This window comes from Anser anser, assembly GCF_964211835.1.
Source record: "Anser anser genome assembly, chromosome: 1".
Classification (NCBI taxonomy): domain Eukaryota; kingdom Metazoa; phylum Chordata; class Aves; order Anseriformes; family Anatidae; genus Anser; species Anser anser.
Genome location: NC_139720.1, coordinates 163,854,316 through 163,880,233, shown reverse-complemented (window position 1 = coordinate 163,880,233; position 25,918 = coordinate 163,854,316).

Below are 25,918 nucleotides of genomic sequence, written 5' to 3'. Positions count from 1 at the left end.
CTACCCATCAGGGTAAAACCATACCACAGCTGAGATGGGCTTTGACTTGAAGTATTTGCTAAACATCAGAAATTTTATTAATTGGTTCTACATGACAAAATAGATTCCTCAATTAAGCATAAATCTTGGAAACAGAAGTTGCAAACAGGAAGCCTTTGAAGTAGATTATATACAATTTAAATGCTGTTCTCCTTCTGCCCCCCCGAACGATCTCCTGATCTATAGGAATTGGCAGCCATTGTATAATACTTTCCCTTTGTATCTGTTTTGAGTGGCTGCTTACTTTATTATTCACAAACTATATTTTAAGTTTGTCCATTGATATCTGTTTTATAATGTAAACATAATACATTAAAACAAAATGTTCACACTTTATTAATCTGAATTCCACTTAGCATAATGTTTCCTCATGTCCACTCAAACCTATGACAGTTAGTTCTTGGTTAGTTGATGTATTAAGGTAATGCCAGTATTTTACAGCAAATGCATGTTTCTTCATATTTCTAAAGTTAAAGAGACAAAGGAATTTGGCAGAATAAAAAATAACACTGGGTGAAACAATCTATGAAACAAATACCGTATATATATCTTCTACATTTAATTCAATACTATAAGAAAAAAGTATGTTATCAAAGAATATATAATTTTGAAAAAAAATTTACCAGTTTGTTAAATTCTAAAGCCTAAACGATATCATCAAGGCCTTTATAAATGTAACTAAAACTGAATGAATATTTAGAATGGAAAAACATTTCCTAGCTTAATAAACAACCAGCTTACTAATGAAGTGTGAAGACAATTGCAAGGAGACACTTAATTAGATCATTTATAACTCATTAAGTAGCAAACTGCAATACCCCCTGTTGGTTACTGTTAGTAATGAAAAGAGATAAAACAGCAGAACTGTTGTTTCATACATTAAATTGAATTTACATGTTCTAAGCAGCTAGTGTACTTATGTCCATTTATTTTAGTAGCATTGCTTTTTCTGCTGAGGCTAGTTTACCTGTCATAGCAATGTGAGAGCTCAATACTAGAAAGTATGCTGTTACATTGTCTCACTTTATAATGTAATTGCACTTCAAGTTCAAGATGTACACACAAAAAAACAAACGTGGATGTATGAGCAAAAGGTGTCTGCTTATGTGCATTAGGACCTTTTACCATTTGGAAAGGTTGTTTGAATCACACAACATTTAGTCAAGGTGGTAAGACCATTTCTGGATTTATGAGTACCAACAAACAAATGTTGAGGAATGGTAATTTCTGTGTACTATACTTTAGACTGCAGAGTTTATTGATAAGAAAAAATTTCCAGTTGAAGATGTGGACAAGAATGATCACAATACTTTCAGGCCTTTTTTATTATTATTAATAATAAAAATTTTCTGTAGTTTGTAACAGTCCTTCAAATAAAAATGACAATGACTTTACTACACCTTAGAAGAATCATAGAATCGTAGATAGGTTTGCATTGGAAAGGAATGTATCTAGTTCCAAGCTGTCTATGGGCAGGAGAGCTCGACCAGTTTGTTCAAAGCCCCATCCAACCTGGCCTTGAACACTTCCAGGGATGGGGCATCCACCACTTCCCTGGGCAAACTGTTCCAGTGCCTCACCAACCACCCTCTGATTAAATAATTTTTTCCTAATCTCTAATCTAAACCTACCCTTTCTTAGTTTAAAGCCACTACCCCTTGTTCTATCACTACACTGCCTGATAAAGAATCCCTCCTCATCTTTCCTGTAGGTCCCCTTTAGGTACTGGAAGACTGCTATAAGGTCTCCCTGGAGCCTTCTAGCTTCAGGTGCTACCTGTCTAGCTGAGTTACTACCTCACCAAAATATTACGTACTTTGCTCAGAGATGTATGTCATTATAATTTAGATATTTTCCCTATGACATAAATGAAGAAATGTTTATGTCCCTGAGAATTTGCAGAAGGGTGGCCACTCAAGACAGATGTTTCAGGTTCTTTTCAACTACACAGTTGGTCTGGTCTGCTAAGTTAAACACCTGTCTCTTTTAATGACTCTGTGGAAAACTAAATTAAATAGGGCATGTGGAAAGTCCTTGGTTCTATGCTTCAGTTGGTCTAAGTGAGAAGCAAGATGTCTTGCATCCCACAAGTGTTATCACCATAAAGACATCTACTCCTTGGTTAAAAATGTCCAGACTTTCCTTGCAACTAGGCATATGGAAGTAATAAGGCAGTGTTTGGTGTTTAAGGTAAGTATTCAGCTGTGCTGGAAAATACGCACCACTGATTCCTACTCTAAGTAATTTTTATCTCTTTCTCTCTAGATGGCTGGAGACTATGCTTAAATAAAATATTCCTTCCTTTAGTAGTTGTCGTATTCCCAGCAAATACATATATTTAGCTATTTAGCCTCCTTTGAAACTAGTAACTTCCCATTTGTTGGTTAAGTGTTAGAGCAAAGCACCTTCAACACAAAAGCCGAAATCAGTTGCGCTATGTGAAAATTACTAATGTCTTTGAGGGGGCTTTAGTTCTGTTTCCCTGAACATAGATCAATATTAATCTCCCAGGGTACTAATCTCCTCATACCAATGAGGTAGTTAGTCATGAAACTAACAATGAGACTGGTTAGTCATGAAAAAAAGACAAAATTGCCATTTTGGTATTAGTTTGATTTGAAACACTTATTTCACAACATGAACCATGTGATAATAAATTAAATGCCACCCTTTCTCATCAGAAAAAGGATCTGGAGCAGAAAGTCCTGGCTTTTGGCTCTCCCATCAGTGTACTGTTTGACAGTCATCTAGTCACTGGCAAGGCCAAGTGTAGTTATATTTTCTTAAGTACTAGAAGAAGTTAATTTAATTTAATTAACTTTACCTCCACTGTAAATTCAAGAAGTGCAAATAATTCAAATTCAAATGTATTTCTGCACGCTATAATGACATACAATTTGGATTTTCCCTTTTCCTTCTCCCCCTCCTTTTCCATGGAGTCCTTCTGTCTCATATTTTGCTTTTAACATCTGCTTAAAACTAGCAAGTAAACTGATGTCACACTGTGTAGGTGACACAAATCTACCTTTAGCTAATTAAACCAGAAAAGAATGTGTATCATTACTGAGGATCCAAAGAAAGCCAGCTTACTGACCAGCATAATGACAAATTGTATTTGTTAATGACTAATGCAAAGAAATATTCACTGAAAGAATAACTTAGCTCTATGTCAGACTTTTAGATTGGAACAACTTAAAACTAATAATTAAAGCATACATCTATAAAGGATATATAAAAATTAACACATTTGGCAAAATGGGAGCTCCAACAGAACATATAATCTAACTTCAGAAGAGACAGCAGTGAAACTCACAAATATTTAAGTGGCCTAAAGTAACTAACTAAAATCTTCGTGGTTTTTCACATCCTAGATAATGTATGTGTCATGGAATTTTGAAGGAGCAAATAAATGAGAATTTTGTTTTCTACTCAAACCATAAAAAAGAAATCAAATTATGTATCTGGATATCTTCTTGTAGAAAAAAGATTGAAATGGGATAAAAATGAACACACTGGATGGAAAAGATACCATCCAGAAGGACCTGGACAAACTTGAGAGGTGCAAACCTCTTGAAGCTCAACAAGGCCAAATGTAAGGTCCTGCATCTGGACTGGGGCAATCCTAAGCACAAATGCAGGCTGGGTGGAAAATGGACTGCAAGCAACCCTGATGAGAAAGATCTGGGGTGCTGGTCGACTAGAAGCTCAACATGAGCCAACAGTGTGTTTTTTTCAACCCAGAAAGGCAACTATATCCTGGTCTGCATGAAAAGAAGTGTGGCCAGCAGATCAAAGGAAGTGATGCGCCCCCTCTGCTTTGCTCTTGTGAGACCCAACCTGGCGTTCAGCTCCGGGGCCTCCAAGACAAGAAGAACATGGAAGTATTAGAATGAGTCCAGCGGAAGGCCACAAAGATCACAGAACCATAGAACCATCTAGGTTGGAAGAGACCTCCAAGATCATCTAGTCCAACCTCTGACCTAACACCAACAAGTCCTCCACCAAACCATATCACTAAGCTCTACATCTAAACATCTTTTAAAGACCTCCAGGGATGGTGACTCAACCACTTCCCTGGGCATCCCATTCCAATGCCTAACAACCCTTTTGGTAAAGAAGTTTTTCCTAAAATGATCGAAGTGCTGGAGCACCTCCCCTTTGAAGACAAGCTGAGAGAGTTGGTGTTGTTCAGCCTGGAGTACAGAAGGTGTCCCTTCCTTAGGCAGGGCAGTTGGAATTATATAATCTTTAAGGTCCCTTCCAAACCAAGCCATTCTGATTCTATGAACACAAGATACTCATAAATCTTTAAATGATGCTACATTGTAATAGGTCTACGCATGTTATTATACATGCACATGGTAATCTGCAGTTTACTGCAGATCTCAAGTACTTAGGGCTGACAATTGATAAAAAGATTTTGAGTTTGATTCACTGTTTGAATGGGTCTTGGAGGAAAAGACCTTTTTATCCCTCCAATTAGGTGATTCTTTAAGAAGTTTAAATATATACACTTTTTATATACCTTTTTCTATTGCACTGAACAGTATATTAACAAACTTTGAACATTCAAAGTCACATTTTTCTGTGTAATTTTCCTATTGCTGGAGGGTGAATGGACTGTGATGAAGGTTAGAATACCCATTATTCCAATGTCCCTTGGAGGGAAAAGAGGGGGGGAAAGCAGACAAAGACCTAATTTATCATATAAAAATCCAAGCTTCTCTGGGAATATTCAGCGCAATACTCCTCTAATGAATAGTGATAAGCAGTGTAAGAGATGTGAAATATTTGAATATTAAAGAAGAAATCCTTCTCTTTCATGAGAAATGTGTAGTTTTCTTATACATCTACACTTGCATTGGCATCATACTGTGAAGTATATATCTTCCAATAATATTTTTAAGGGAAATTTCTTTAAATCTCTTTGGACAATAATTTAATAAGCTATTCTAACCTTCTCTCCCAAGGCCATACACTGCCTCTTAAAGTTTGGATCTTTAGATGTTCTCCATTTAAAGGAAATGCTTTATAACCTTCAAATGATATGAATTTTGTAGTGGTTTTATTTTTGGTCCATAAGTACTATAAGGAAAATTACCAATAGTAATTATTATATTAAAATGCTTAAAACATTGCTCACTTTTAAGATTACTGTAATCCCAGTAATTTCAGAAGTTGTTAAGTAAAAGAATACAAAATACAGTTTTACCTCATCAGTACAAAGAAATTAGTGGCTGGTATCTACTACCGTAGGACTGGAGGTTACATAAGTAGACAGAACCTATGACCAGATACACTTATGAATAATAATAAATGAATTTATTGGGAAGAAATGTCTTAAAGTAAAAATCACTGACAAAGGGCAATGATAAAGATAATACTGTAATATTTAGAGTTTAGTATGCATTTTCAGAATATTATAGTAGCAAGTTACTTAATTTATATGTGTATATGAATATGTATATATATAATTTTTTCCCCAAACAATCAGTCCCTGATAAGGAATTTGTCTTTTAAGACTTGACAAGGTATATAAGGATGCCTGTGTATTTAAACAGATATATGTATATTTCTGTACTATACACAAATACACTCTTATATCAAACCAAAATAAAATCTTTAGGAGATGTTATATGAAGACAGGAACAAAGACGTTGAAGTTTAAACAAAAAATAGCACTGAAACTCAGTGGCTCCTGCTTAAAATAATTATCTTTCTTCATGATAAACAGTTATGAAACAGTCTTCAGTTATCCAATTACAAAGATGAGATTCAATCTGAGACCAAGTGTAGTGGGTTTACATGACAAGGTTTTGGTAGCAGGGGGCCACAGCGGTGGCTTCTGCAAGAAGAGTACAGAAGCTGTCCCATATTAGATAAGGGCCAGTTTCAGCTGGCTCCAAAGGGAGCCAATAAGTAATGCTATTTGCATTTCTGTGAGCACAGATTTAAGAAAGGAAAAAGAACTGCTGCACAACAGCAGCTGGGAGAATGAGTGAGAAACAGTCCTGCAGACACCAAGGTGAGTGCAGAAGGAGTGGGAGGAGGTGCTCCAGGCTCCAGAGCAGGAGTTCCCCTGTGGCCTGTGGAGAGGCCCCTAATGGAGCAGGCTGTCCCCCTGCAGCCCATGGGTCCCACATGGAGCAGATCTCCACACTGCGGCCCATGGAGGAGCCCCTGGTAGAGCAGGTGGATGTGGCCTGGAGGAAGCTGTGGCCCATGGAGAGCCCCCACAGGAGCAGGCCCCGGGCCAGAGCTGGAGCCCATGCAGGAACAGGGGTCTGGGGGGAGCCACTGCCCATGGGAGACCTGTGCTGGAGCAGTTTGCTCCTGACAGATGGACTCTGTGGTAAGGACCCATATTGGAGCAGTTCTTGAAGAGCTGCTGCCTGTGGGAAGCCCACTCAAGATCAGTTTGTGAAGGACACCATCCCATGGGACGGACCCCATGTGGAGCAGGGGCAGAGAGTGACTGTGAAGGAGCCGCAGACATGAAGCATCAGAGACTGACTGTAGACCCCATTCTCCTGCACAGCTTGGCGGGTGCAGGTGGAAGAAGGTGGGTGGGGGGAAGGTGATTTTAGTTTCTTTCCTTTGTTTCTCACTTCTCTAGCTTGCTAGTAATAGGCAATCAATTTTACTAGTCTCCCTACTCTGAGTTTGTCTTTCCCATCACAGTAATTGTTGAGTGATCTCCATGTCCGTATCTCAACCCTGGAGCCCTTGGCATCACACTTTCTCCCCCTTTCCCTTTGAGGAGGGGGAGTGAGAGATCAATTGTGGTGGAGCTTGGCTGCCCACCTGAGTAAAACCACCACACCAAGACAAATAAATTTAGATGTCTATATCTACTCAGAGCCAATCATCTCAACTTCTCTCATTATCAACAGAGGTTAACTCATGATCCAGTACCCCAATAAGTGTTTTTCATCCCCCCCCGCCATGACATTTCAGTTGCCTTAACATGTCTCTCCAGGTCTTTAGTGGTCAGTCCAAAAAGGCATGTATTTCCCACAACTTCTGGTTCTAAACTATTACGTATGTATTGAACTATAACTATTGAACAAATAAAACAACAAAATAGCAACAATATGTATTAAATATTATGGCAGCCTTTCTTCTTGGAAGGAGGGGACAGAAGGTCTGATAGAAATACAGCTAGTAAAGAGTTTGAATACATTAAGAATGGAATAAAGCTGTGAATTACATAGGAAAAATATCAAATGGCAGAGCCAAATTTCCTATTGACAAGAAAAGAGAAAAAAATGATAGATACTTACAAAATGTAAAATAGAAGTAAGAAGTTGTATACAAGATGATTAAATAATTTAGTCTTTATCAATAGTTTAAAATATTACTAATTACTAATTAAATTTTTTCCACAATACCTTAAAATAGTGACATATTAAATTCCCTACACATAAGTATATGTATATATATTTTTTGTGCCAATATTCCAAAATGGGAAGAAGACAAATTAGAGGTATGTTTTGTAACTTATAACTTATCCTGGAAAGAGAGCAAAAGAGAAAAGTAATTTAATAGAGTACATATCAGTAAATGAATATTTAAGCCTTTGTAGAACTAGTGTAATGATACCTTAAGGGCAATATCACTTAGATACATTTACAGAAAAGAAAAAAGTTTTGTTTAATACAGTTACCTGCATGTTCTTATAATAATTTTTCATCCCCGTAATTTTTCAAGACCGTCCATTTGTATTTTCAAGGTAGAAATAGAGCAGCTTCTTATTTAGTTTATTTATGTTATCTATCAGCAAAAAGGAGTTTCAAATTTTTAATAGCACTGCACTAGCTATTTTATTACCTTTTTAGTGCTTCCATTAATATGATTAAGTTCCTCTTTTTCAGCTTCTTGTGCTTCAGTTTACTTCATTGTCTTATTGGCATTACTAGCATTTAATGGTTTCCTGTGGATCTGGAAGACATCCTGTGGATGTTTACACAATATTAACTTAATTACACATCTACCTCTGTTTGCTGTAGTTGCTATATTTTTAATTGCTCATGACTTCGCTGGTGAGCTCAAATTATTCCAGTCACACCTGGAATGCCTCTTCAATGTTTTTATTTATTTATTTGATGTTTCAGATTGGAGGAATAATTAGTATTTTAACTATTAACAGGAACCAAATTATTAAAGCAAATGTAGGGCAACTGAATGTTTTCTTGAACTTTGCACATATGTCTTATGATATTCTGATAACCACTTGGCTAAGGATTTTAAAATTATGACTCTTACTTGCATATGATTGTAGTTGTTTTACCAGTAAAAAGGAACCTTTTATTTACAACTATGTCGTAAGCATATTAGCTGACATAGTATACCTTGTAAAAACAACCAAGATCAACAAAATCACAGAATCACAGTCAGTGAAGTTGGAAGGGTCCTCTTGAGATCATCTAGTCTTCCCTTATTGCTCAAGCAGGGTCACCTAGAGCAGGTTGTTTATGGCTGTGCCCTGTCATGTTTTGACTATCTCCAAGGATGGAGACTCTACAACATTTCTAGGCAACCTGTGTTTGAACACAAAGATTAAAAAAGTGTTTGTTTATTGTGTTAAGTTGGAATTTCCTGTATTTCAGTTCTCAGTAGGCACCATTAAGAATCATAGAATATCCTGAGTTGGAAGGGACACATAAGGATCATTAAGTCCAACTCCTGGCACCACACAGGTCTGCCCAAAATTTTAGACCATGCGACTAAGTGCACAGTCCAAATGCTTCTTAAATTCAGACAGTCTTGGTGCAGTGAATACTTGACTGGGTAGCCTGTTCCAATGTGCAGCCACCCTCTCAGTGAAGAACCTCTTCCAGATGTCTAACCTAAACCTCCCCTGCCTCAGCTTGACACCATTCCCATGGGTCCTATCACTGGTGATTAAGGAGAACAGGTCAGCACCTGCCTCTCCACTCCCCCCTCATGAGGAAGTTGTAGACTGCAGTGAGCTCTCCCCTCAGCCTCCTGTTTTCCCAGAGAAACAGGCCAAGTGACCTCAGCTATTCCTCATATGTCTTCCCCTCTAGGCCCTTCACCACCTTCCTCTTACCCTTGATCAACTAATTGGGTGATATTATCATAAAAGGAAATCAAATTTGTTAGGCAGGACCTACCCCTCATGAACCCATGTTGGCTGGAAGGTTTTTTTTCCCTTTTTTTTTTTTCTAAATATCCCTCTATTAAGGGAATTGCAAGCACTTAAAATCTAGAAGGCTCTAAAGTCTAAAGACTCTACAGCCAACAAAACAGCAGAAAAAAGCTCTGGAAATATAAGAAACTGTCTGTAACTGTGAAGAAGACTACACCTTACATGACTATTTCTGCTGTTTTCAGATACTCACTGGCATAGGGAACTTGGATAATACATTTCCCCTAGACTGTGCTCCATCATTTTAGCACCAAGGTTGTAACTTCGATAATATTTGACATACAGGTGAAGGCGCAAGGTCACATTCACAGTAAGCCCCTTAATTCTGCAAAAATCATAAGAGACCTAGAAACACAAAGCAAACATGCAAAGTAACATCATCTTCCCATCCATAAACATGCTCTAAAAATTACTCACCTGAAGAAGAGCTGCATGCATTTAAGGCACCTACTGCTACATAGCTTGCTTTACTGTAAAAGATCCTACTAGTTGTTACCTCAAAAAGACATGCTTACCTCTATCAACTTGGAAACACATCAGCCCATACACTCTGACCCACCAAAAGAACCCCACAACTGGCTGAAGAAAAAACAAAGCACTTACCCCCAAAGAGCAGCTCAGACAGAAGAAGTTTTCTGATATGACACCTGCAGCTTATATACCATTAGGCCCACCTGGAACCCAACCAATCACCTGGGAAAGGGGTGGGGCAAAGCAAAAAAAGTAGAAATCACGCAGGATGAGCAGCAGTTGTGTTGTTTTTGTTTGTCTGCCTTAGATCAGCAGTGTGCAAAGCACAGCACAGAGAACTGGGCTGTTTCTAGAAGCAACAATTGTTGTGCTTTTGCTTCAGCTTTGAATATTTAAAGGACAATATGACTAAGTAAGTAACAAACTATTTCAACTGGAATTAGCTTAAACCTTTCTTCACGCTTTCTTTACGCTCATGGTGGATGAAGACATTTCTATGTTAATTCTTTTAGATTTACAGCTGCTGTTAATAATGTTAACCATACTTCCCTTTTGAATCTGAACAGTCTTGTGTGGCAGTAAAAGGATTGCTGAACGTTGGCTACCCATATTTTTCTTTTGGAGGCCTTTAGGTTCATTGTTCATCGTTTTTAGAGAACTTTCACGTAGATAAAGACCAGGCAAGATTATGATTAGTCTTAATGAAATTAAGTACTACGAAAATTGGGGAAAATTTACTGAGAAAGTTTAATACCAGCAAGCCAATGCAAGTGGTAAAAAATGTTTTAAATACATTCACTTTTGGTGGAATTTGTGGAATAAAAGGGGAGATATAGGGATAAAAAAAATGAAACTTCCTTTAATATAGAGAATGTTGCTTTTCCTAGCTGTGTAAAATGGCATCAGCATAAACTTTTCACTTCCCCTTGGCCTTTTTGATTTTTAATCAGGTTGTTTAAACTTTTACTGTCTTATACAACATGTGAAACTGAGCACATGGTTTCTATTAAGGAGATTAATATAGATCTAAAGATATATATCTGTGCCTTCTTTTTGACGATGTCAGAGTAAATTAATCAAAAAATGGGTTTATCCTTTTGAAACATCACTTTGACGCTTAGAGGTTCTATCATTTGTTGCATATTCCAAAGATGAAAGCTACTTCAAATAATGTAATATTGAGATCAAATGTTGGATTATACAAGCTGTTTTCCAAGTCACGCTAGATACCGAAAGGTTTTTAGGTAAAGTTCACAGTGATGTTTACAACCTATTAAAGTTCTAATCTTTGGGGTTCCACGTGTTTCTTTGTTCCTCTTTTTACGTTAAAAATAAATAATGAAAATAGAATTTGCATGATCAGTATTATGAGTTGCTGAAGTAAATGCTAGCAGTCAGAAACTTCCAAGAAAATCCTTAGTATTCATCTCTTTCTTATTATTGTTACTTGAAACTGAGCTAGTTATACTTCAGATCATTCTACTGGGATTCTCTTGAAGCAAGCAAAGACAATATGTAACTAACTGTGAAGAACTGCAGAAGGACCTCAAGATGCTAAGTGACTGAGTGATAAAGTGGCAGATAAATTGGTTAGAAAGTGAGGCATGAGGAAACGAGAAACACAGAGAGATATGTTGAACTGGCCATCCATTACTGTGATATATGAATGGGATTCTAGATTTGTGATAGTAAAATGTAAGCTCAGTGCTCAGTAACACAAAAATTTTATAAAGACAAAAAACAAAGTTGAAAGCCAAAATGTAATTAAAATAACTGTGTAAACCAGCGGTGAACATTCCCGAATGATATGTGCTTCTTTAGTCCTCCATGTCAAGAAGTTAGAAATGGAAAGAGAGAAGATTATCAAGCTGATCAAAGGCATGGTATGTGTCTTCTTTATGAAGGGTCCCATGCAAGAAAAAGGAAGACTGAGGGAGAGAGGTACAGAAGAAGTCTGTAGAATTGTGAGGATCATGGAAAATGTGAACAAGGAACAATAGTTCTCACCTTATCCAAAACAACAAGTAACTGCTTTGCACAGTAAGTGGTCAAAATGAGAGGTTTGCCACAGGATATTTTGGATAGTAAAAGCTAAGGTACACAGAGGATAAAAACAAGGGACATCATGTTAAAAAGTTGAAATCAGGTTTGGGAAGTTCACCTGCTAGAATCATAGAATGGCTTGGGTTGGAAGGGACCTTATGGATGATCTATTTCCAACCCCCTTGCCATGGTCAGGAATGCCACCTGTATCAGGTTGCCCATGGCCTCTTCCAACCTGGTTTTGAACACCTCCAGGGATGGGGCATTCAACCACACATACTGTCTAATTCTGATTTAGGAAAAAAAATATATCTATTTTAATTCTATCAACCAGTCTTGACTGAATTAGATATTAAGGCTTGCCTCCAATTTTAAGCACTGATATTTCATCAAGGCACTTGCTCTCATTTAAGGTAGTACTGGGGAGATGGTGGGTACCAACAGTACAGAGCAAAGATCACAGAATCACACAGATGCATTTAGATAGCTGATGAGTCTGGCTCCCTTCTCTTCGTTCCCTTCAGTCAGGTATTTATAAACATTGATACTCCCCTGAGTCTTCTCTTCTACAGATTGAGTAGTTCCAACTCTCAGTCTCTCGGTGTAAGAGAGGTACTTCATCATTACTTCATCATCCTTAATCATTTTTGTGGCTCTGCAGTGGACTCCAATAAGTCCATATCTTTCTTCTTCTGGTGAGTTCAGAACTGGACACAGCGCTCCGAATTTGGCTTCACCAGTACCAGGTAGAAAGGAACAGTCACGTTCCCCAGTCTGCGGTCTTTTGTTCTTCCTAATTCAGCTCAGGTGGTTGTTGGCCTTACTTGCCACAGGAGTACATTAATGGGTCAAGGTCAGCTTGTTCACCAGGACCTTCAGGTCCTTCTTTGCAGAACTTCTGTCCAATCAGTCACCCCCAGCCTATAATGATGCAGGACTTTTAATTTCCCTTTGTTGAACCTAATGTTGAAAACATAATGATTAATAAAATCATTGTGGAAGCTGACTTTAGCCTCACCTAAAAGGCCAATGTGTGGTTGGAGGCTTGACTCTAGTGAAAGTGTTTGACTGATTCATGTGGAGTACAAACTATGTACTTTTGAAAGAGCAACGTTAAATATTCATACTTGTTTACCTGTAATTTTCCAGAGTATTGACATAAGGTATATTATGGTGTATTATAAGGTATATTAAGGTATATTATGTCAGGTAATGTGCTTATGATGTTTATAAATAAAAGGTTCCTTTGTAGTACTCCTAGAAGCAACCTTTCCTCACACTCCCCACAGTTTCTAACACATATTTCAAAGGGTTTAAATCATATCCTTGTATTTGATGTTCATAGAACATTTTCAGTATGACTAAATGCATTATGACAACAGATATTGAATCATGCTGAACCAATAAAATGAGAAATTTGTGAAATGATTATAAGGCATCTTAATACTTCTTTTTATTTAATCGGAAAAATAGATACGGCACAGGACAGGTTCATTTTTTTTCCCAGTTGCCCTTTGTGTTTTCTGTGGACTGATAAATGAATTATCTTATGCTTGTTTATATTAGAATCATAAAATCACTTTGGTTGGAAAAGACCTCTAAAATCATTGAGTCCAACCGTTAACCTAGCACTGCCAAGTTTACTGCTAAATCATGTCCCTAAGCATCACATGTCTTTCAAATACCTCCAAAGATAATGACTCAACCACTTCTCTGGGCAGCCTGTTCCAATGCTTCACATCCCTTTCTGTGAATATTATTTTTTTCCCTAATATCCAACCTAAGCCTCCCCTGGCACAACTAGAGGCAATTTCCACCTATCCTATCACTTCTTGCTTGAGAGAAGAGACCAACCCCCACCTTGCTACAATCTCCTTTGGGGTAGTTGTAGAGAGTAATAAGGTCTCCCCTGAGTCTCCTTTTCTCTAGGCTAAATAACCCCGATTCACTCAACTGCTCTTCATGAGACTTGTTCTCTAGACCCTCCACCAGTTTTGTCACCCTTCTTTGGGCAACACGCTTCAACATCTCAATGTTTGTAGTGAGGGGCCCAAAACTGAACACAGTATCTGAGGTACAGCCTTACCAGAGCCGAGTGCAGGGAGATAATCACTTCCCTAGTCCTGCTGACCACACTGTTTCTCATACAAACCAGGATGCTGTTGGCCGCCTTGGTCACCTGAGCACAATGCTGGCTCACGTTCAACTGGTTATCGACCAATACCCAGAGGTCATTTACTTCTTGGCAGCTTCAATGGCAATCTTCCCCCAGCCTGCAGCATTGCACAATGTTGTTGTGATGCAGCTGCAGTACCCATCTCTTAGCCTTGTTGAATCTTATACAGTTGGCCTCAGCCCATCGATCCAGCCTATCCAGATACCTTTGTAGAGCCCTCCTACTCTCAAGCAGATAACAGAATGTTAGGGATTGGAAGGGGCCTTTAAAGATCATCTAGCCCAATCCCCCTGCCAAAGCAGGAACACCTAGATCAGGTCACACAGGAACGTATCCAGGCAGGTTTTGAATGTCTCCAGAGAAGGAGACTCCACCAACCCCTCTGGGCAGCCTGTTCCACTGCTCTGTCACCCTCACCATGAAAAAGTTTCTTCTCATATGTAAGTGGAACCTCCTATCTTCTAGCTTGCACCCATTTTCCCTCGTCTTATCATTAGATGACACCGAGAAGAGCCTGGCGCTGTCCTCCTGACATTCACCCTTTACATATTTATAAACATTAATAAGTTCATCCCTCAGTCTCCTTTTCTCCAAGCTAGAGACCCAGCTCCCTCAGCCTTTCCTTGTAAGGGAGATGCTCCACTCCCTTAATCATCTTTGCGGCTCTGCACTGGACTCTCTCAAGCAGTTCCCTGTCCTTCTTGAACTGAGGGGCCCAGAACTGGATGCAATATTCCAGATGCCGTCTCACCAGGGCAGAGTAGAGGGGGAGGAGAACCTCTCTTGACCTACTAACCACACCCCTTCTGACACACCCCAGGATGCCATTGGCCTTCTTGGCCACAAGGGCACAGTGCTCATGGTCATCCTGCTGTCTACCAGGACCCCCAGGTCCCTTTCCCCTACACTGCTCTCCAACAGGTCAGTCCCCAACTTATACCCATACCTGGAGTTGTTCTTGCCCAGATGCAAGACTCTACACTTGCCCTTGTTATATTTTATTAAATTTCTTCCCACCCAATTCTCCTGCCTGTCTAGGTCTCACTGGACAGCAGCACAGCCTTCTGGCGTCTGCAACTCCTCCCAGTTTTGTGTTATCAGCAAACTTTCAGACAGCGCACTCTATTCCCTCATCCAAGTTGTTGATGAATATATTGAATAGTATTGGTCCCAGTACCGACCCTTGAGGGACTCCATTAGATGCAGGCCTCCAACTAGATTCCGTCCCCTTGAGCACAACTCTCTGTGTTCTTTCCTTCAGCCAGTTCACAGTCCACCTCACTACCTGATCATCCAGACCATACTTCCTTTGTTTAGCTGCAAGGATGCTGTGGGAGATGGTGTTAAGTTCTTTACTTAAATCATGATACACCACGTCCACGGCTTTACCATCATCTATCCACCTGGTTACAACACTCCTGCCCAATTTGATGTCATCTTCAAACTTACTGAGGGTGCACTTGATCCCCTCTTCTAGATCATTCAGTAAGATATTAAAGAGAACTGGACCCAATACAGAGCCACCACTCATGACCAGCTTCCAATTGCACTTAAGCCCATTTACCACAACCTTTTGGGCCTGGCCACCCAGACAGTTTTCACCTAATGAAGCATACACTCATCCAAGCCATGAGCAGCTGGTTTCTCCAGCAAAATGCTGTGGGAAACAGTGTCAAAGGCTTTACTAAAGTCTAGGTAGACAACATTTCATCCACTATGTCCGTTACCTTGTCATAGAAGGAGATGAAGTTAGTCAAGCAGGACCTGCCTTTCATAAACCCATGCTGACTAGGACTGATCACCTGGTTGTCCTGTATGTGCTTCATGATGGCACTCAAGAGGATCTGCGCCATAACCTTCCCTGGCACTGAAGTCAGACTGACAGGCCTGTAGTTCACTGGGTCTTCCTTCCAGCCCTTCTTGTAGATCGTTACCTTTTTGGGAGGAGAAGCCCTAGTTCCTATGAGACAATTCTCAGGCACCTCTGTGTTTCCTAGCCCATCAGTATCCCTTGTGCCTTTGCTGTCATACAGCTCTCCATCCCCTACCTCCACTGGGATGGCAGACTGAGGGATCATGCTAGCACACTGTCACACAGCCATTGATATACCACCCCAGGCTTATCTCTAGTGAGACTGATTTTATCCCTTTTCCACCTTCAAATCAAATTTAAAGCTCTTTTAGTGAGCCTTGCTAACTCCCGTGCAAAAATCCTGTTCCCACTTTGAGACGGGTGTACCCTGGCTGTTGCCAGCAGCCCCAGTGTTATGTAGAATGACCCATGATCAAAAACACAAAGTTCTGATGGTGACACCAGGCTTGGAGCCAAGTATCGATCTCTTGTCTCTTCCCATTTCTTCCCTCATCATTCCCAGCAAGTGGAAGGATAGAGGAGAATACTACTTGTGCTCCTGATCCCTTAGCCAGTTGTCCCAAGGTCTCTCTTGATTGCCCTTGGACTTGTTGGAACTTCATCACTGCCTACATGAAAAATCAATAATGGATAATAATCTGAGGACCACACCAGAGTAGAAAACTTTCTTTTGACATCTCTAACCTGGAACCCAGGGAGGCCGCAGACGTACCTACGAAGTGCGTACACTCTGCATATTTGGCCTTCTGTTCCCTTCAGAAAGGGATCTCCTACAATAATGACCTGTCTTTTTTTTTCTTTGTGGAAGCAGTTTTGGTGCAGGGCATAGGCTGACTTAAGCTCAGCAACACCTCCAAGCCATTAAATGCAATGAATCATTGTCCTCAATATAGTTGGTTCTACTTGCAGAGTCTCATACCTATTACACAAGGGCACCTGGGAAGGTGGGGTAGTTACTGAGGAGATGCACCTACTGCACTGGACAGGAACTTGTTACCATTGCTCCTTATCCTTTAGGTCATTGTGTTCAGCCACGGGTGGAGAGAAGACAGGGAATACTCTATATCATGTGTCCCGTCTGCCTGTTGGACCTGTCTAAGGGAAGGTAAGAAGTAATTCCAGTAGCCTATCTCCCTCTTCCACTCATCCTACTCACCTCCTCCTAGAGCTCTGTCACTAAACAGAGAATTTCCTCTACCTAGGAGCACATCCCACAGGTGTGCTCACTACTGTCATCCTGTGCTGGCATAAGAGTAGAGCACACCCTTCAGAGAGACAGGTAGCAGCAGTGTGTTTCCACTGGAACTCTGTCTGGGAAGCTGCATTGGTTTTGGTGAATGCTGAGCTCAGAGATGCCACGGCCTTCTGCTGGGTGGATATCATCACTCCCTTGTCAAGCTGTCAAAGCTTCAGGGCCATCCCTGTGAGCCCTCCCCAACAAACTGATTAGAATCAATATAAGCAATCTTACAGAGAATTAAGTCTAGGATAATAATATTTGAGTCTTATTCTACAGACTTGTTTGTTTCTTTAAGAAGTGTGAATAAATACCACTTAATCTTTCTAGATTTTATCCACAAAAGTTCCCAAAGAGTTTATACTGAGCCTATTGATAATTTTGCATCTGCATTATATAAATACATGTTCCAGGATTGTTGCAGTTACTGTAGGAGGAAGAAGAATAGAAAACACACACTGTTCCTCATGAAAAATATGTTTCTATTACCCAATTTTTGAATGTTAGTATTTAATATTTTTGGCTAACATATGAGAAACACATGCAACATCAGGAAGTATTAAACAATATTCTCCAAAGGGACACAGATACTGTTAATCTGATCTTTAAATTTTAATGCACATTCTAGTTTAATAAACAGTCAATCCTGTTTAAAAAAAAAATAAAATAAAAATGTTTTAATAGACTTTCAGGGTAAAGTGAGGCTGTGTTAGCGTGTGAAAATGTAGTGGTTTAACACCTGTAGGTAGATCTACCATGCTGTTCTCTCAATCCACCTCCTGAAAAGGACAGAGGAGAGAATATGATGAAAAAAGGCTCATGAGTCGAGATAAGGACAGGGAGTTCACTCGCCAATTACCGTCAGAGGCAAAACAGACTCAGCATAGGAAGATTAATGTAATTTGTTGCTACTAATTATAGACTAGAGCAGTGAGACCTAAAAGCAAACTAAAAACACATTCCCTCAGTCCACTCTCTTCTACCTTCTCCCCTCATGTGGTGTAGAAGAATGAAGAATGGAGGCTGTGGTCTGTCCGTAACACCTTGTCTCTGGTGCTCCTTCTTCCCCTGTTCCAGTATGGCATCCCCACCATGGGTTATAGTCCTTCCTGAACTTATCCTACATGGGCATAGAGGTGCAACCAGCATCACTCTGGCTCATCTTTGGCCTGTGATAGGTCCCTTTTGGAAGTGGCTAGAACTGGCTCTGATCTCACATGGGGCAGCCTCTGAACTCTTCTCACAAGGGGCATCCCTGAAGCCCCACTATGAACACCTTACCACATAAACCCAATACAGAAAGGCATAGGTTTTTGTTTGTTTGTTTTTCCAAAATGGTTCTGGAATATATGATAACTTGTTTTGAGATTAACAGAATGGGTGACTACCGTTTCCTAACACCTGGCCCAAACCTTCCCTGTCACAGCTCCATGCCATTCCCTTGGGTACTATTGTTGGTCACCAGAGAAGAAATCAGCACCTCCCCTTCCACTCCTGTCTTGAGGAAGGTGTAGACGGTGATGAGGTCTCTCTTCAGTGTTCTCTTCTCTAATCTGAACAACCCAAACTACCTCTGCTGCTCCTCGTAAGTTTTTCCCTCTAGACCCTTCACCGTCTTTGTTGGTCTCCTTTGGACACTCTTTAGTTGTTTCGTACCCTTCTTCTACTGTGGTGCCCCAAACTGCTGACTCCTATTCAACTCGCCATTGACCAGAACCCCCAGCTCCTTTTCTGTGGGGCTGCTCTCAAGCCTCTCATCCCCCAGTCTGCATATGTATTTGGGATTGCACCTTCCCAGGAGCAGAATCCAGCACTTGCTCTTGTTAAACTTGATACATTTGATGACTGCCCGGCACTCTAGTCTTTCAAGATCTCTCTGCAAGGCCTCTCTACCCTTGAGGGAGTCAACAGCGCCTCCCAGTTCCGTGTCATCAGTTTAATGTTGCTTACTCAAAACACCTTCAAGTCCTATATCCAAGTCATTTATGAAAACATTGAAGAGAACTCGACCGAAAATGGAGCCCTGGGCAACCCCACTAGGGGCTGGCCAGCAGCATTATGAAACCCCATTTGCCATAACCCTTTGAACCTGAGCCTTCAACCAATTTTTCACCCATCATACTATGCATTTATCTAGCTGTAGGCTGGACTTTTTGTCCAGAAGGACACTGCGTGAAGCAGTATCAAAAGCTTTGCTGAAATCCAAAAAAATGGCATCAACTGGCTTCCATAGGTAACTAAATGGGAAACCTTGTCGTAAAAGGAAATGAAGTTCATTAAGCAGGACTTTCCCCTCATAAACCTGTGTTGTCTATGACCGATGACCACGTTGTCCTTCAAATGTTTTTCAGTAACTCCTAGAATAATTTTCTCCATAGTTTGACCTGGCACTGAGGCGAGACTGAAAGGCCTATAATTACCACATCTTGGGCACAGTTTTGGACAGCTTGCTGTAGGTGGCCTTGCTTGAGCAGGAGGAATGGACCAGGTGACCTCCAGAGGTCCCTTCCAACTTGAGCTGATCTGTGGTTCTTTTTTTGGAAAATGCTTCCCAAATGTGTGGCAGCAGTGCACTCAGTACCCTATGTCCACATTCCCCCACAAAGTGCTGCACAGGCAGTCACGGACAGAGCGTTTGTTAATATGAGCAATTTATTGGCATCTGCATAGGCTGAAGCTCCTGAAGGGAATGGACTCTCTCCAAGAGGTTGAGTGGTCACTGCCTGGCTGCTAACAGTTGTCTCTGTTGCAAGTCTCCACACATCTTCCTCAGCTGCCCAGGACCCCAGATACGGTTTGGCTGCAGAGAAACTGTTCAAGGACAATTCCCACTTCCTGTTGAGCAGTGTTTTCTATGTGTCTGATGTGCTCAGTCCTGAGGCACCAGTACCCATGGGATGTCTGGGACAGGCAGATTCTTCAGCTTGGCCCTTGGCAGGCACACTGAAGCCCATCAGCGGGCCTCAATAAACTCAATTTTGGGAGTTCTTCAGTAACTCCCAGAATAATTTTCTCCATAGTTACACTTGGCACTGAAGGGAGACTGACTAGAGGGAATAGACTCAAGTTGCGCCAAGGGAGGTTCAGGTTGGAAATTAGGAGACATTTCTTCTCAGAAAGAGCAGTCAGGCATTGGAACGGGTTGCCCAGGGAGGTGGTGGCATCACCATCCCTGGGGGTGTTCAAAGAGAGCTCGGACCCAGTGCTCAGGGACATGGTTTAGTGGGTGACATTGGTGGCAAGGTAATGGATGGACCAGATGATCTTGGAGGTCTTTTCCAACCTTATTGTTTCTAGGATGTGAGCGTATTCTATGATGTAATTACCACATCGTGGGCATGGTCTTGGGCAGCCTGCTCTAGGTGGCCTTGCTTGAGCAGGGGGAAAGCCCGCATTCCCCCACAAAATGCTGCACAGACAGTCACGGACAGAGTGTGTGTTAACACAAGCAATTTATTGGCATCTGCATAGGCTGAAGCTCCTGGATGGAATGGAGTCTCTCCAAGGGTCTGGGTGGTCACTGCCTGGCTGCTAACAGCTGTCTCTGTTGTGCTGCTGGAGAAACTGGTGTTGTGCAGCTGCGCCGTGCTGCTGGTGAAACTGTCTGTGGCCTACTCCAGATTCACGAAGGTGTCCGAGTCATCTAGCTGCACCCCAAGTGTGATCTCAATGGAGAGGGTGCTCTCAGAGGCATTGGCCAGCCTGAGCTTTCAGGAGCAGTGGGAGGGCAGCACCGTCAGGCAACAGTGGCGCGACTGTGGCAGAAGCTCCCAGGCTGCTTTCACCAAGGCCTGGAACCAGCAGATGGTTTCCTCCACATGCAGGTGGGAGCCGGTGCAGAGGGTGTGTAGCAGGCTGGGCTCCTGTCTTCTCCACAGCTCGTCCTCAGGGTGGTGGCGGAAGCACAGCATGTCCCCCACCAGCCACTCCCTCGCGCAGGTGCACTCCAGCTCCACATGCAGGCAGGAGTTCCTTGCTGGTGTCTCCCCTGCGGTGCCCAGCTCTGGATGGAAGGCGTGCCTGGGGGGAGGCCTCAGGAGCACGAGCAGGCAGTAGAGGACGTTGTCTTCCTGGGCACTCCAGCCTTCATAGAGGTAGCCCACACCAATGGCCGGCCGCAGCCGTGGCTTGAAAAGACAGTTCCTGGAGAGTCCTCGACAGGTAACAAGAAGTTCGTCCACCAGCTCCTCCACCACCTTGCACTTGTCAGCCATGTACAGTGCTGGCCACTGGGTGCAATTGGCCCAAACCCTGCCCAGATCCCAGGTGTCATCAGAGTCACTGTCTTTGTCCGCATCAGTGTTGTCCTCCTCCTTCCTTGTAGAGCTGCCCTGCTTGCTGCTGCTGTCTCATGGCTCCTTTTCCTGAGCCACTGTCAGAGCCCAAAGAGCAGAAGGAGCTCAACCAAGGCCCAAAGCTGCCACTGCTGCAAGGCAGTGAAGAGCAGAGCTCCCAGGGCCACTCCGCTCTGCTCCTGGCTCCTCTCCTCCATCTCTTGCAGCAGCCAAGACATGCCCTGACTGAGCTACTCTGCACGCTACTGCGTGCACTCGTGCACATCTGCATCTATATGATCGTTCACCAACCACTGCTTCTGGGCAATGCCCAGCACAGCCAGGGTGAGGAAGATCAGCCAAGCCATGTCCTGCAGGAGGTGCAAGCTGCGCTCACCCGCGGCACAGGCCACAGTGTGGTGGCTCTGCCTGCTGCTGGCCCTGATGACAGCTCCCCTGCTGTGACTCGTCCTTTGTGCTGTCACAGGCACCACAGCCACATCACAGCAATCCCCCTCGCCTCCCATCTCTAAGTTTGTGTGAAGGTCCTTGCAGCTCTTGGACATGAGAAGACTTATCATGTCACACATAAGGTACCTAAATCAGTGACAAATTTCATCTTCTCTTAATATGTGATGCAAAACATACTTGCTCTTACTCCTTCAGATATAAATATTTCTTGAATTGCTTTGTGATAAATTATCAAGGTGAAAAGAACATCTCCTGGTGAATATTGCAGAACTAAATAGAGAGAGTGAAAATAGAGAAAATGAAAACATGTATCAGTTCTGGATGGCTCATACTTTAAAGAGCAACCACAGGCATCATCATCTAAACTAAAACAGTATTTGTACTACTTTAGAAGTTTTTTGCACAACAGCTGAATTAATTTTTTTCAGGGTGGTGTTACATTTTCCTTGCCATTCTTTGCAAAGTAGTCAGTAGTGATTTTAACTAATCTCTCCCAGTAATGCTGTTTTTCTTATCTTGATGGTGAGAGTAGAAGATATTCCAATGGTGTTCTTTATAACCTTTAAGACTGTTTAGTGCAAAGGAAAACAAATAGGTATAACAGAACAGTCATAATACTTGACCTTAATCAAATTATTTAAAGATAAAGCTGTAACATAACATATGGAAAAAATAAACAAAACAAAAAAAAATATCCAGTTCTGTGTCTCTGAAGAGCATACACTCCATTTGGAAAGAAGAAATATCTCGTTCAGTTCTAGGAAGTTTTTTAAGTAGACCAACAACTGAAGAAAAAAATCATCTTTTGCTGCAGTTATTAGACAATTCAACCAACATCGCTGGCTGGGATGAGAAGACCCAAATATTATTAGTTTCTATATAAAATCAAAAAGAGGATACCTGCTGAATAGCAAATTCTTTATTTACATAACAAAAGAGAAGCAAGCAAAATAGGTTGATAGTCTTCTTAACTTGAAGTTACTGATCTAGTAAGATGATAGTAAGATATTGATACAAAGCAACTGTTCTTCCACGTGCCTGGTGATAGGATGAGGGGGAATGAGCTAAAGTTGCACCAGGGAAGATTTAGGTTGGATATTAGGAAAAACCTCTTTACCAAAAGGGTTGTTAAGTGTTAGAATGGGCTGCCCAGGAAAGTGGTTGAGTCACCATCCCTGGAGGTCTTTAAAAGACGTTTAGACGTAGAGCTTAGTGATATGGTTTAGTGGAGGACTTGTTAGTGTTAGGTCAGAGGTTGGACTGGGTGATCTTGGAGGTCTCTTCCAACCTAAATGATTCTGTGATTCTGTGGTACAAATGAGACAGATAGAAGATACATGCAAATTGCATGTATTTGTTTTGGTCTGCATATTCAAAAGTTAAAATCTCATACATAAGTAAATAGCAAGAACAGAGTATTCTATTCCTTTAGAAGAATGCTGTAATTTTTCATTTAATTTTTGGTCTTTTCAAAAATACTTGTGGAAGGCCAATTACTGTAAACATATGCTTGACACATATGCAGAAATACACCAATTTCAGGTTTTCTTTCATTATAAACATTGCCATCATTCAAAAACACCAAAAGGCAAATGATAGTCATTCATAAGTCATGAATTCAGTAAAAGAAATTGTTAAAACACGTTGTAAATAATGAGTTTGTAATGCCCTTTTCAGGCCACTTTAGAATACTTAACAACCTCTTGTTCACTTCAGTTTTGTAGGTGTCAAAGTTGACACAAGTGGGAAGTCCACTGATTGTGGTTGGTTAGTTATCTTGTCTTTATTTCCAAAACTGAAAATATGTCACAGTACTTCTAAAACAAACAAATAAACAAACAAAACCCCTAGGAGTAATAAGATATATGTAGAAATTGTTAAAAAAAATGCAACAATAACATGGCAGTTTGTGATTTATGTCCTGTCTGGAGACCAGGGACAGACCTAAATCTGTATTATATGAAATAAAGTAAATAAGGTAAAATTTGCACTATCCTGAGAGCAGTTAAGTACTGCAGTGGGTTTCCTGAGAGGCTGTGAGCTTCATCTTGCTAGAGCAGAGAATTGGACTAGCTGATCTCCAGACATTCCAACATAAATTATTTTATGAGTCTACGTAATACAGACTAATAGTATTCCACAACATTTTGCATGCTGTTCAATTTAAAATAACACTTTTTAACAGACGTTAGTCATCTTTAAACTACAAGATTGAAAGTATTTTGTTGATACTGTTCTAATCTTCAGTCCCATATTATTCTAATGAACTCTCTTTTTGGCTTCTTTGTGACCATTTAAGTTATGTCAAGAGGCTCCCTGGATTCATGTGTTGCTTGGCAACTCCATAGTGCATAAACAGTTTAGATGCAATTCCTTTCAAAATGATGATTAACAATTCTGTGCAGGAATAACAATGCATTAGATGATAAGATGTTGCTGTTTGAATTTCTATTGTTCTAACTTCACCATCCTTTTGCTTATCTTTGGAATGTAGTTGGTTGGCAGGAAAGAAAGACTGCAATCTAATTTCTGTAGAGCTTGAATTAGATTGAATCATAAAAGAATTACACTTCAACTATTTTGAAAGTAAGCCTAATGAGAGGACCAAAAAAAAAAATTGTGGGAAAAAAAGACCTAAGGTAAAAAAGAAAAGTATGCCTCCTAAGATTCAATGTGACTCAAGAGAATAAAGGAGAAGGAAAGAAGGATTTTGATGATGCAAATCATGTGTTTGTATGACATTGTCACAGAGAAGCAAGTTTGGAACTGTTCTAAAAAAGGCTATAATCCACTATATTTCTTCTCAAATTCTGGTCGAGTAGGTATTTTTCAGTTTGATAAGCAGGCTGAAAAAGTAAAAATTAAAAAAAAAATAAAAAAAAGGAAAAAAAAGTTGTTGGGGGCTTATGAAATATTTTATGCTGAAAATATTAAAGCAAATTCTTTAGACACTGTCATATTTTTCCTATAATTCTGGAGAGCAGAATGAAGAGACAAGATGAAATTATTTATCACAGTCACAGTCATGGTTGCTAAAATTTGAGCCTCTTGCAAAATTACTCTTTACTTAAAAATGCTTGATATCTGTGTTTGTATTAGCAAAGAATAAAGAAAATGCTAGATTATAAACCTCTCCAATTATGTATATATATTCTTCTCTTCTAAAATTACTGAATAGCTTTTCTTCCACACCCCCTTTTTTGTCCTTTCAAGGTCACGGTTATTAAATTAAGCTAGTGTTTAATTTTTAAGCTGTTTCCCGTTTGATGTAGGAGCAAACTGTATGTGTGAAATAATAATTTCCCTGCTAGTCAGAAGAAACTTGATTTAATTGGCTTTTATCCCGAGTCATATCATCAAACTTCAGTAAGATTCATACTTAATTATTTACAGGGTATTATCCTGTTGCCTCCAGTTCACAATCTTACACATTTAGATCTCAGTGTATAATATTTTAACAATTTCTGTTTCTAGCATGGAGCAGGTATGGACAGTTTGATGTTATATGCAACCTTTCAACAAATATTTTCTCTTTTGTAAAGTTAGTGGCAATGAGAAGTGATAGTGTGGTGTAAGTGTCTCCACCTCAACTTTATTTTAAAAGTTTAGGTTTAACAAAGTAGAAGTAACTGTAATAAAATCTCCCTGAAAGAGCACAGTGTGTCTCCTCCATAGTTTTCATCAGTGCTGATTCAGAAAGTGGTGACTGCCTCAAAGGGCGGTCTCTTTAGAAATTTAACAGTGCGGTTCAGAGAAAACAGCCACGAGGGTTACAAAGATTCAAACACCACTGGGCCTAGTAGGGAAGCTATTATAATTGGCTTTCCACTGCTATCCTTAGCTATAAGAAATGTGTCACTATTAGAGATTCTTGGACCCCTTGTGGGCTGCAAGAACATTTGGAGATAAAAAATGACAGAGCAGAGGCCTGGAATGCATGCAATAAGAATTGCAAAAAAAAAAAAAAAGCTCTATTGCAACTGGATAGAGCCAAATTACAATGTTATGCTCTAACATTTTGCAGCAGCAAGGAGGTATTTGGAAGAGCTATAGAAGTTTCATCTGTACTGTCTTTCTTTTAAAGACATTTCCCAAACTGAATATTCTCAATAATTATCTATCGCATTATTGCAAAAGTTATACTGTATACAAGCAAATATAT